Source organism: Ambystoma mexicanum, chromosome 4p (genome assembly GCF_040938575.1).
Source record: "Ambystoma mexicanum isolate Mex_15411 chromosome 4p, UKY_AmexF1_1, whole genome shotgun sequence".
NCBI classification, from domain to species: domain Eukaryota; kingdom Metazoa; phylum Chordata; class Amphibia; order Caudata; family Ambystomatidae; genus Ambystoma; species Ambystoma mexicanum.
This window is the reverse complement of record NC_090927.1, coordinates 424,979,248-424,991,566: the sequence shown is the minus strand read 5'-3', so window position 1 is coordinate 424,991,566 and position 12,319 is coordinate 424,979,248.

The window sequence follows — 12,319 nt, the reverse complement described above, 5'->3', positions numbered from 1 at the left end:
GTTTCTTCTGAGTTGTTGTTTGTACATCAGATGCTGCTGCTTTTCAGGAGAGTGGTCTTCACTGTAATTGTAAAATAAAGAGGTTAGTAATTTTGTGTGTTTATGGCACTGTTGTTAATTTAGATGTTGATTTTTATGTTTTTATAGTAGTATTGTTGTTTGATAACTGAACATAGTGTGTGCATGCAGTTTCCTTTGACTATGTTCAACCTTTGTATTTTACTTACAATATATTAGTTCAACATGCTTTGAAAATGAGTATAATACTAAGCGTATGAAACTCACTTGGTTTCTTAAGGCTGTGTTATTGGATATTAGGAGATAGAAGAAATAATCAAACTTATTTTGCTAGTTTTATAGGGTAAATGGCAGAAACTGTATAGGAAAGCATGTAATGTATGCATTTGTGAAGGTGTGGGTAATAAAGCATAAGGATGTGATGTAGAAGCACTGGTGTTATTTCAGCTGGGAGCTTTTTAATGATAGTGTTTATCTGTGTGAGTGTATAAAGATGCATGAACTTATCCAGGCTGTGTGTAATAGTATAATACACTACGAAGTGTTTTTCCACAATTATACTGTTATTTCCACCATCTTTTAATATGAAATTACATTTTTTTAGATAGCTGTGTGTGCAAAAAATGAATTTAGATAGCAGACAGGTTTGGAAGTGATAGTTGATTATAGCAGATGGGAAAAATAACAGTAAATTCATTTTATAGGTTATACAGGTTAAGTGGCAGTTACTCTGTTTATATGCATTTATAAGAGTTGTAAATATACTCTGCAGAAAATATGCATACCTGTAAATTGTAGTCATGCGTGTGGATATGCATGCAGCTGCAAGCAGAAATCATGGAGACTTGTACAGTAGTTTTTTTAGTCAGTGTTTTCCAATGATACGAGACTTGTACTCAGAGTGATCAACAGTACATTTGAAGTGCTGAACTATGATGATGGAGTTAGATGTAGAGGTCTTGGATGTGATTGGTGGATGGTTGTGTGACTGCTTAGCTGTGTCCAATGAGGGAATGGCACAGAGAGTGAAGTGGAAATGGTAGAAGGGCTGACTAAGAGTTACGCGCACCGCAGACACCGTGGCTGTCCATGGACAGGGCGTGCCACATCCAGGGTTTTCCAGCGAATCCAGCATGGAAAGGGGACTGCAGGGATTAGCCAATCAGGTGTTGAAGTTGTGGATTTCTGTTGAAAGAGGCTGTGTGTAGTGAAGATGGCAGAGGTGGAGAAAGTTAGGGTGTTGGTGGCTGGAGATATGTTTGTGCATGGTTTATAGCAGTATGCTAAATGCAGGAATGTGGCAAATCATTTTGATGTTAAAGGAGTGGAGGTGGTGTGGAGCACTGTGCCTGATTGCGATGTACAGGGAATTGTACAAGTTTGTGAAGATATGGGTATGATGAACAGTCCCCATGTGGTAGTTTTGCACTGTGGTGCTTTGCATTAGGGCTATGTCAGTGTCCCTACTTTATTGGCAGATTTGGAACACTTGGTTCAAACAGTAATGAACGTCCTTCCAAATGCCAAAGTTATTTTTTCTGGTTTAGTACCTAAGGCAATAAGGGACAATAGTTCTGTTTTTTGTCCTAAGCAAAACATTGCTAGGTGTGCAATCAACTGAGGCATGTTTGCTCTCATGCTTATGTTCTTTTGTAATAATGAGAGTATTGATTCCAGTAATGCTGTTTAGTTTAAAGAAGATGTCATTTCTTTATCTTTTATGGGAAATGCCATGCTGTTTTGAAACGTAAGGGTTGCTTTGGAGAAGTTTGTGTGAAGATTTTAGGCATAAAGTAAGAAAAAAAATGAAATACAAAATAACAGGTGTCTGTCAAGCATCTGCAAAAAAAAACAAAAAAAGATTTCTCTTTTCAGAGCCAACCTCAAAGGGGAAATGGGGCACACTATTTAAATTTACATTCATCACGCTCAGATTTTTTGTTTGTCAATGGACACCGCAGTTGTCCGCGGACACTGCATATTACATAGGGGGATTTTGGGATGGGGAGGCATGCAAATGAGAAAGAGTAGAGCAAGGGATTGGTCAAAAACGTTTACTGGATGTGTTGTGTAAGGTGAGAGTTTGTCAGAAAGTCTTTTTCCTGAGAGAAGAACAGATAGCTATGGCTGTGTATTTCAGAAAACAGATTATCTGGATTTTGGGAGACTCATGGATACATTGGTTGGAGGTGCATGCAGAATGCTGTGGAGTAGCTGCACATCTTGGATTCCCTCATGTGGCAATGCACTGGCATGGAGGGCGTGGAATGAAGTGGCTGGATTTGGTACCTTTCGGTGCCACTTCGGAGACACAGCGTCATCCAGACATAATTATAATTCATTGTGGAGGCAACAGTTTAGGACATGTGTCTGGAATTTCTTTGCAATTTGCAATGAAATAAGGACTTGGGAAGGTCATGTACATGTTTTCAAATTCCCAAGTAATATTTTCTCGTATTGCACGAAGACAAATGTGGCTGCGTTGTTCTTCATTTTGTCCACAAATGGAGAAAGCGCGGCGCAATGTCAATAAGGCTGTTTGTGCATTTTTAAGAGATGATGGTATGTCCTCTTTTCACAATGAAAATATTATGTTTCGTAGTACCTACATTTTTCGCAGAGTTGGAGTACATCCTACTTATGCTGGCAATCATATTTTTCTGCGAAATATACAAAATGCATTGGAACCTTTTTTGTAATTGCATTAATACATTTTGCAGTAGGTGTTAATCATTTGAAGATTTTGAAATACAAAAAAAACACCAAAAGGATCTTTTCAGAGCCACCACTTCCTCCGTTAGAAAAGTGCAATGGTTGTGATAGGGTAGCACTTCCAAAAAATAAATGTCCGCGGACTCCTAAAAAATGCACAGGGCCCTGCAGTATTTATTTGTCACTTCTATTTTTAAACTATGAAAGGCTTCTCTGAAAAGAGCCTTTTTTTGTTTTTGTTGTTTTATTTTATTTTTTTGGTTTTTTAAACACAATACACAAGGAAAGGAGGGGAAAGGAGGGTAAGGAAGAGACACCAACCATGGGGATAAGGAAGGGCAGGTGGAGAGAGGAAGATGTAGGGTGGGCCTTATTCAGATAGTGGGCTGACCTTCTTGTACTCCTTGACTGTAGTCTCGAAAGCACTCCGAAGATTCTCCCCCTGCAGAGTACTGCATCGCAGTACATACTCAATATTGTGACCCTCGAAATGTAAGGGTCAACAGCATCATGAATGGCCTGTGAGGCAGTTGGAGGGATGCGCTGTCCCACAGGAGTGTCTCTTGTGGTGACAGGAGCGGAAACGAAGGATGTTGTAGAGAAACTCAACCTACTACATTTATCACAAGGTACAACCTTGCGAATAGCCCCACCGTGTAACAACCTTAGGTGTTGCGTCATTGATGTCGTATCAAAACTGTGCGAACCAGGCCTCCCATGAGTCACCACCATTGTGCACTGATTGCAGGTGACCTTATTCACACATGCTTTTGGCACTCCATCAAGAGTGGTAAACAACTGCAACACCCAAGACTCCCGGTGAGTGCTGGTAGTAGGGACTTCCACTACCTCATCCTCTTCATCCTCTTCATCCATCTCGTCTACATCCTCAAGCCTGTTCCCCTGTGCACGCCCTTGGGGAGATGGTGGTGGTGGAGGGTGTGGGAGTGCTGATGCAACGGAAGCAGCCATGGTCGCCATCTGGAAGACAGCAGGCAGAAATCACCATCAATGCAGGCAGTCAATGCAGGAGTGATGCAATGCTATGTCAGGTATCCAGAAGCACAATGAGGATCAATTCTAGGTGTGGCCTTTTATAGGGGTGCAGGTGCCTGTTCCGCGAACACCCAGGCTGTCTGCGGACAGATAGAACACCAAAAAAAGGCTCAAAAAGTTCCAAAAAGTCTGTAGATCGCCAAGTACATTGTCTTGGACATGTGCAATGGTGAACCTTTACTGTAAAATACCTTGTATTGTCCAAAAAAGTACTTTCAAAATGTTTGGGGACCCGGACAGTGTCCGCAAATCAGGACACACGCTCAGCGTGGGTGTGGTCACATGATGATGTTGCGGACACCTTTGCGAATGGGACGGCTATCCGCAGGACACCAAATGTGCAGGGACGGCTGTGAGCATGTGCGCGGGTGTTCTACGGACAGTGTTCAGGTCCTCCAACTACTTAAAAGTGCGACACACATGCGACGGACAGTTACGGACAGGTGTGATATTCATAGGACCTATGGGTGTGGTGCACATGTGCGTAGATGTTCTACGGACAGTGTGGACAGTCCCATTTTAATTACGAACAGTACGAACCGGTATAGTGTTCTTAGGACACCTCCATTTTGGTTAATTGCAGATATTCCAGACATATATTGTGTTCTAAGAACAGTTCCATTTTGATTGCGGACATTGCGGACAGGTATAGTGTTCTTAGGAGACCTCCATTTTGGTTAATTGCGGACATTCTGGACATCGAGTGTGTTCTAAGAACAGTTCCATTTCGATTGCGGACAATACAGACAGGTATAGTGTTCTTAGGACACCTCCATTTTGGTTAATTGCGGATATTCTGGACATCGAGTGTGTTCTAAGAACAGTTCCATTTTGATTGCGGACTTTCAGGACATCGAGTGTGTTCTAAGACAGTTCAATTTTGATTGTGGGCGTTACAGACAGGCAGAGTGTTCTTAGGACAACTCCATTTTGGTTAATTGTGGACATTAAGGACACCTGTGCTGTCCGCGGACACATTAACTGCCTTTAAAAAAAAAACACACAGAGGACTAAATTAAAACACATATAATATTTTTTTTTATTATATACAAATATACAATTTATGAAAGAGAGGGGGAGCAGAAACTGACACAAATACCGGGGAATTAGGGGTTTGGAGAGGATGGATGAGAGGGGATGAAGGGATAGAAGTCTCATCATAACGTTTTCCTTGGTGGTGAGGGTTTGGGGATAATTAACTGGGACATGGAGAGGGGGAACAGGTACATGTGGGACAATGATATTCAATTTTTTCTTTTATGCGGTCCTCCACAAAATGTTTTAAATGATTGAAATTTCCATTAGCATATCCATTTCTTGTTCCATGCACTGCAGAGCATTTTGTAATGTCTCTTTTGCTATATTATTTCACTGTTTGTATGGACTGTTAAAAAAAATGTGTTAAGTAAGCATAAAGTATGACTATTAATTGGCTTATATAGGGAAGTGTCTACCATTAGTATCGCAGTCTTCACTCATTTCATCACGTGGGAAATTTTCTTCAAGCCATTCTAAAGTACCGGACATTTCTGTGTAAAAACAAATATATCACTTTTAGTGTACCTAATACAGAAAGTTTAGAAATATACAAGAACAATTAAGTTTACTTACTAGTTTCTGGTAAGTTGTGTTCTTACTGTTGTGTAGGTCTGCTGTTGCTCCTAGCTGTGCAGTTTCTGTGAGGTAATTAGGTTGGAAGCATATCTTTTTGTTTTGGTATATTCCATTTAAGTACATATGCTATTTAAATGGATGGTTGATGTGTTACATATATAGGTTGCACTTCTTATTTATTATTACATATAATGTGTTAATGTGCTGTTTTTGAACTTGTTCAGTGTTTATATGGCATGATAGAACAATCTAAGATACCCCCTGAGTTTTTGGGTAGTGTTGTTCTGTCCGCATCCATCCGCGGACTTACACACAGTCCATGGACATCAAAATCACTAGCAGGGGGTTCAGTATATTCGATCTAAGGGTATCATAGTTAACATCTATCAAAGTCACACTATGTATATGTATATTCAGTAAAATAAACTTTGATAAAGAGAGGTTATGGTTAAGTTGTGCTACTAAAAACCTATGAAATTCAGTAAAAAAACTTTGTTAAAGGGACGTTATGGTTCCAAGTAAAAACGAAAAACCTGTGAAATTTGCCAGTTATGGTAAGATAAGCAACCATAACTTGCACCACCACCGTGCATTGCTAAGATTAACACCCAGGACATCAAAGGGCAGAAATTGCCATTGTGCAAAAAAGATACATTTTCAATGCGTGTTTTCACCAGGGCAAAGTTTGTCCTAGTGCTAATGCCATTCCGTATTAGCACTAGGGCAAAGTTTGCCCTGTTGCAATAGTGCAGTGAAAATTATCTTATTTTTGCAATTCTTGCCCTGGGGCTTATATCATGCCAAACTGCACTTGAACTGGTGCAACCGTTTTCCAATATGTCAAGTGTTTTTAAAAAATAGGGCAAACATTGCCCTGTGCTAATACCATGCAAATTTGAACTTGCATCGGTGCAAAGTTTCTGTAATCTGGCCCCAAATGTTACTCTGCCCCATAACCTTAAGCCTGAGAGTTCTTTCTTGAAAGGCGGGGTCCGCTGCATAAGTGAGGCTATGAAGTTTCTAAGACAGCCCACATGGACCCATGTGGTCTTTGCAATTTGCAATAGCACAATACGTACACAGGGCATGGTTGCAAAGAATGAAGGGCCGTGAAAAAGACATCCATAAAAAATTTAACAATTGAGATGTCCCTACCTTGGCAATGTATTTTATCTTAGGGCCTGTGTAACCTTGATAAATCCTGGACATCCTTTGTGAGGCTGTGACCAATTCTCTCATTGCAAGAACGATGTGTTAATCTGTAATCATGTGGAGACATTCTGGGAGCAGTATAATGTGCCTCCCCTAGTAAAAACCTTTCTTTTTATGTGCAATTGATCAATTTTCTTTTTTACTTGCGGTATATTTTCCATTCTGACTAATATTTTTCACTTAACAACTTTTTTTTTTTTACTTTGTGTATTACCATTTAGAAAAATCTGCAACAACTTTCTTCTTTTTATATAGTTTGTTTTATGAAAATTGTCAAATGTGTGTTCTTGGACTTGAGGTTTTTGTATGCCGAATGAAAGTCTGTTTGACTAACTGACTGGCTTTTGTCTTGAAACAAGGCACAGACTTGGATATTTATCTGGCGTTTTATCAGTCCTTTATGATGCAAAATAGCTAATGTCGTCCCAAGTTCTTATCTCTGGCCATTAACAAAGAGCTGTTAAATGTTTAAAGGCCCCAGTGAGAGCCCTGTGGATTTAGCTGCCTGCGCAGCGTGTGCACCCTGCCCCTCTGCAAGCATCCTCTAATCACTGTCAAAAGAAGACAGCCATGCATTTTATTGTAGCCTTGAAAAACCTGGAGCTCTTATGCTCTTCCCCGGAGACCCAAAGAAGAGCATGAAAACCCAGAGGCTCTGTACCAAACCTGAATGTTAGGTAGGTGTGCCCTCCGAGGGTGAGGTGAGCTTAGGGGGGTGGGGGGGCAGGAGGCAGAGAATGCGTGTGTGTGTTTGGTAAGCAGAGTCCATAAAATGAAGGCAAGTTAAGTGCACGTTTTATCAAACGTAAATACAGCAACAACTGCATGCGAATTCTTTTCACTTAACAAACATTTCCTCCCAAGCATTTTTCTTATGTTGGATTTCTCTCATTAGTACTATAATAACGTATTGCACCAGCAATCATAAAATACAATGTTTTGTATCAGGGGCAGCCCACTTTGTTTTGAGTTCATCTTAAATGCAAAACGTGCACTTTAGTGTGCTGTAAAGTGCGCATTGGAAGGGATTGGAGGCATGGGGCCTCATTGCAGGTATGGTGGTCTGGAAATAAGGGTGCCGGTAGTATCGTACCGGAACCCTTTCTGGACCACCATACTACAACGGAGGCCTGACCTGCTGGGTTTTCAGGTCCCTTCCGGCATGGTTGTCACGGAAGCACCGGCACCATTACCAAGTGTGCCGGTGCTTAACCATTACCGCCGCCACTTGTGATATACTGGTCGCACCAGCATATCTGGCGGTGCTACAGCTATCACATGGTTGCTGGAAACCCGTCACCTACCGGCGGGCTTTCCGGCAACCCCATAATGAGGGCCATGGTCTGCACCAAGGACAGAAAAATCGTCCGAGAGCCATTTAAAAAATAAAATTCATGAATACAACAGTTCGTTTGGTACCTGACCATTTTTTAAAGTGTGTTAGTAGAAAATTATGTTCTCTGGCACAGCTACAGATAGAAAATGAGTTTTACAGTGTTAGTTGCATGAAGTAATTGAGCTAGTTACACAGGCCTATTGGGTGGGCCTATTAGGATCGTTCAACATGAGTTGCAGTTTGGTGAAAATGTCTTTTTTTTGGTGGTCTTGAAGGGATAACGTGTTTTAAAGTGTACAGTGGTTGATTTGCAGATCCCAAATCCTGGGTGAGGGAAATGTTTACAGAGCTCCAGTTAGCTGTTGTTGGCCTGAATCCATGACCATTTCTTTTTAAAGCCCTGTAAGTCTGTAAGATTGTTTCACTGAGTACTGCGATTGTTTCAATTCTAGATAGCTAAAACTCCTGTGTCAAAACGTTTTTCAAACTTTTATTTTTAAGTCAATTTCATGTAAAGACTCAACTATTAAATGGGTAGTTCAGAAATTATAATTTATATTAAAATGTGGGTTTATTTTTTGGCATTTTATCGCTCTTTTAAATATTGCCCACTGATTAAATAATTATAGGGGTTTTTTCTGCTTACAATGGGCAAAGTAAATGCTTCACTCCTTAACATATCTTATCAAAGGTCTACAGCATATATATATATAGTAGTGGCCGTGTAGTTATGGTTAAGTTGCTAATCCCATAGGAAGAGCACTTTTGGGCGGCTTATAACTTCACTCTCCCTGGGACCCCCCCTATAACTTTGCCCCTCTGGAACAAACCTCACCAAACTTTGCAAAAAAAAAGGATATGGCCCATTCTGAATTTTTTTGCAAAGTTTGGTGATGTTTGTTCCAGGGGGGCAAAGTTATAGGGGGGGTCCCAAAATGTCTTTTTTTCCCATAGACTGAATGGGGAAAAAACTTTGCTCACGCCTACAGCCCAAACTGCTGGACGGATTGGCACCAAATTTGAGGCAGGAGCAGCGGCTTGGTCCTGAAATCGTGCTTTTGTAAATTTGGTAAAAATCCGTCCAGTAGTTGTTTTTAAAAATGACCAAAAAGTAGGTCACAAAAAATGAATGATATCTATGTCCGGTCCACGACACAATTCCCTATTCGCTCTGCGGTCAGTGTCCTGATTGGCTAATCGGCTTGCGTCATGTCCGCGGACATGCAACTTGTTCACTGATTGGATGGTGAGGGGCGTGAACTGCGTCAGATTTTTGGAAATGCCCACCATCTTGGATTCGCAGACAGCAGCCAATGTCCGCGCACATCGTGGTAAAAACATGTCAAAAAACACAGCATTCCACTTGTCAAACTTATCAAATAATTTCTAGGGAGGTGATGGGTGATGAGGATGGCATGGGATATGGCTGCAAGAAGGAAGAAAAATGGGTGTTTTTTGCAGCGAAAGTCAGCGAACAGTCCTGATGTTCTCAAACAGTCCTGTGAAAGTTCGCAAACACCTTAGCATTACAGGGTTGGTGAAATGCAGTTCTTTCATGGCTTATAACTTTGCCGCCGCTTAATGGAACTGCATGTATATTCCTGGGCTGATTCTGAGTGAGTATGCAAAGTTTGGTGGGATTCTGTCATGAGGGAGCAAAATTAGAGGGGGGGTCCTAAAACAATGTAAAGGCTTGTAAATGAGGTGCCATTTGATGAATCTACACTTGAGTTGGAAAACTGATAATAGATCAAGATATACATGTTTTTGTGAAGTTTGGTGGGATTCTGTCAAGAGGGAGCAAAATTAGAGTGGGGGTCCGAAAATATTGTAAAGGCTTATAAATGTGGTGCCATTTGACAAATCTACACAAAGGTTTGCAAAAAGATTATAGATCTAGATTTAGATGTTTTCGTAAAGTCTGAATGGATTTTGTCAAGTGGGGGCTAGATTGTATGACGATTGTATGTGCATACATTTGACACATTTGAAAAAATCAAACATGGGTGGATTTCCAGCAAACTTGAGTAAGGAGCATTGGCAAGGACCTACAAGCATGTTTTTTTAAATGTGCCAGTGTTTTATTATTTGACAAGTGTCATAATGTAGCTACAAAAAATAGCTGTATACTTTTAGTGACTGAGGGGTAGCCTGTGGCCATGGGCAGTGGCCAGATTGTCCGGGTCATGGAATAAGGTCATGATCCGGACAATCTGGCTACTGGCCATGACCACAAGGGACAAAACATAGGATTAAAGTGGCTATGTCCACCTGGGACTGGCTTTGTGGTAAAGTTATTCGAAATTAGGATAGATTTGAAAGGGAAGAAAAATGTGCTTGTGGTAATATGGTCATAGGGTTCTCTTTTTTCCGGCTGCAGGCTGCTACGGAAAGCGAAGAGGGGTCCTATGTGGAACCCTCACCTTCCCTTTCCATGGTGGCCATCATGGAAAAAGATTTTCCTAATTTTTTGGAACCCCAGGTTCCCGCTTTGGGAACCTAGGGTACTAATGGCCTTCATCCCCCATTTCAGGGGCTGGACTGGGGGGATAATGGTCCAGAGAACTTGTTATCCACCCTTGCTTTGCTTGGGCTGATAACTTGGGCTGCTGGGCCGGTATCTACTGTTCCAGTCCATGGAACAGAGGATGAACGCCACAATATTTCCATTAGCATACCACAAAATGCAAATGGAAATTTTGGAAAATCTTATTTAGTCTATGTACTTTACTGAGAAATATAAAGTAGAGGGAGTCTATACATTTATTTACTTTTAGTTCTATTTTTTAACTGCGAAAGGTGGTTCCTAAAGGAATATGTTGTTTGTTGTTTTTGGATGTATTTCTTTTGGCAGGAGAGCTGAGAACGAAAGGTGGGGAGGGAAATGATGGGAGAGCAACCAAACACTAATATGGAGCGGTAGGTGGACAAGGGAAAATGTTGCGTGTGTGTTTTTTCTAAGTTAGGGGGCACTGTTTCTCATGCTCCTTGATTACAGCAGTGGTGGTGGCTCTTGGGGAGGAGGGATGGCATTAGCTGATGCCATTTTAAGATAAACAGCAGTTTTGCTAAAACTATGTACTAGATTGTTAATGGATAATGAGTAGGAATAGGTGTTTGAGCTGTGCAAGGGAAATTTTGACGTTGGAAGTACCTAGATCAGTAGAAAATGCAATTCTGAACTGCCCGCCAAGCAGAGATCTTATCGTGAAGTGCGGACGGGTTCTCAGACACGTCATCATGCCGCGCGCCAGCGTATGGTCATGTGGCACTGTCCGGAAGATCCGCTATGAAGTCAGATGTTCGTAGACATCTACGGATGCAAAACTAGTTGAAATAGTTGCAAGAAGTGTAAAGAAGTGTTAAAAATTATTCCAGATGGTGGGAAATGGCAGAGTTTTAAGGTGAAACTTTGGGAATTGGGCACAAATACTGCTATATCGGGTAAGTATGATATTAGTACATTGTAGGAAAATAGCATGCACTGGTAAAAACCTATGAAATTCAATAAAAACACTTTGCTAAAGGGACGTTATGGTTAAGTTGCGCTGATAAAAACCTTTGAAATTCACTGAAAAAACTTTGTTGGAGGGGCGTTATGGTTAAGTTGGACTAATAAAAACCTATGAAATTCAAAGAAAAAACTATTTTAAACGGACGTTGTGGTTCCAAGTAAAATCGAAAAACCCCTGAAATTCACCAGTTATGGTAAACTAAGCAACCATAACTTGCGCCATCACCGTGCTTTGAGCAGTCTAATTTGTATGTGAAAAGCTCTACCAGTGCTCATGATGAGGCATAATTTCACTTCAGTTGAGCAGTAGTTGCACAGGCGAGGACAATTTGTCCCACCTTATTTGGCCTCTATATGAGGGACCCTACAGAGCGCTGCAAGCACTAGAAACAAGCTTTCAAGAGGACAAAGGTCCGCTCAATCCAGACCCTAGTTCAGGCATGTGCCAAATTGTAGGCGACCTCCTGTGGCATCTGTGGATTCCTCAGTGGTGTCATTAGCCATGGAAGCTGGGGGTATGCAGTGTCATCTGCAAGGGGCAAAGGTCATAGGTGTCAGTTACAGTGCATTGTGAATGTGTTGGCTGTGCATGCATTTTACAAGTATTGTCACACAACATGATTTCCCATTCTAGTCCTTGCATATGGAGTCATTTACTCAGGGGGTGTATTTGTTCTGTCATGGTACATCATGCACACAGATCACAGTCAGGCTCTATGATTGACAGGGCTGCATGCCATGGTACGTGTGTTGGGCCTGTGTGTTGCTCCCATACATGTGCCCTGATGGGTGTTTGGTTTAACTTGTGCAAGTTGTCTGTGTCTATTCCATGGATTTACATCCATGGTGGCTGTAGT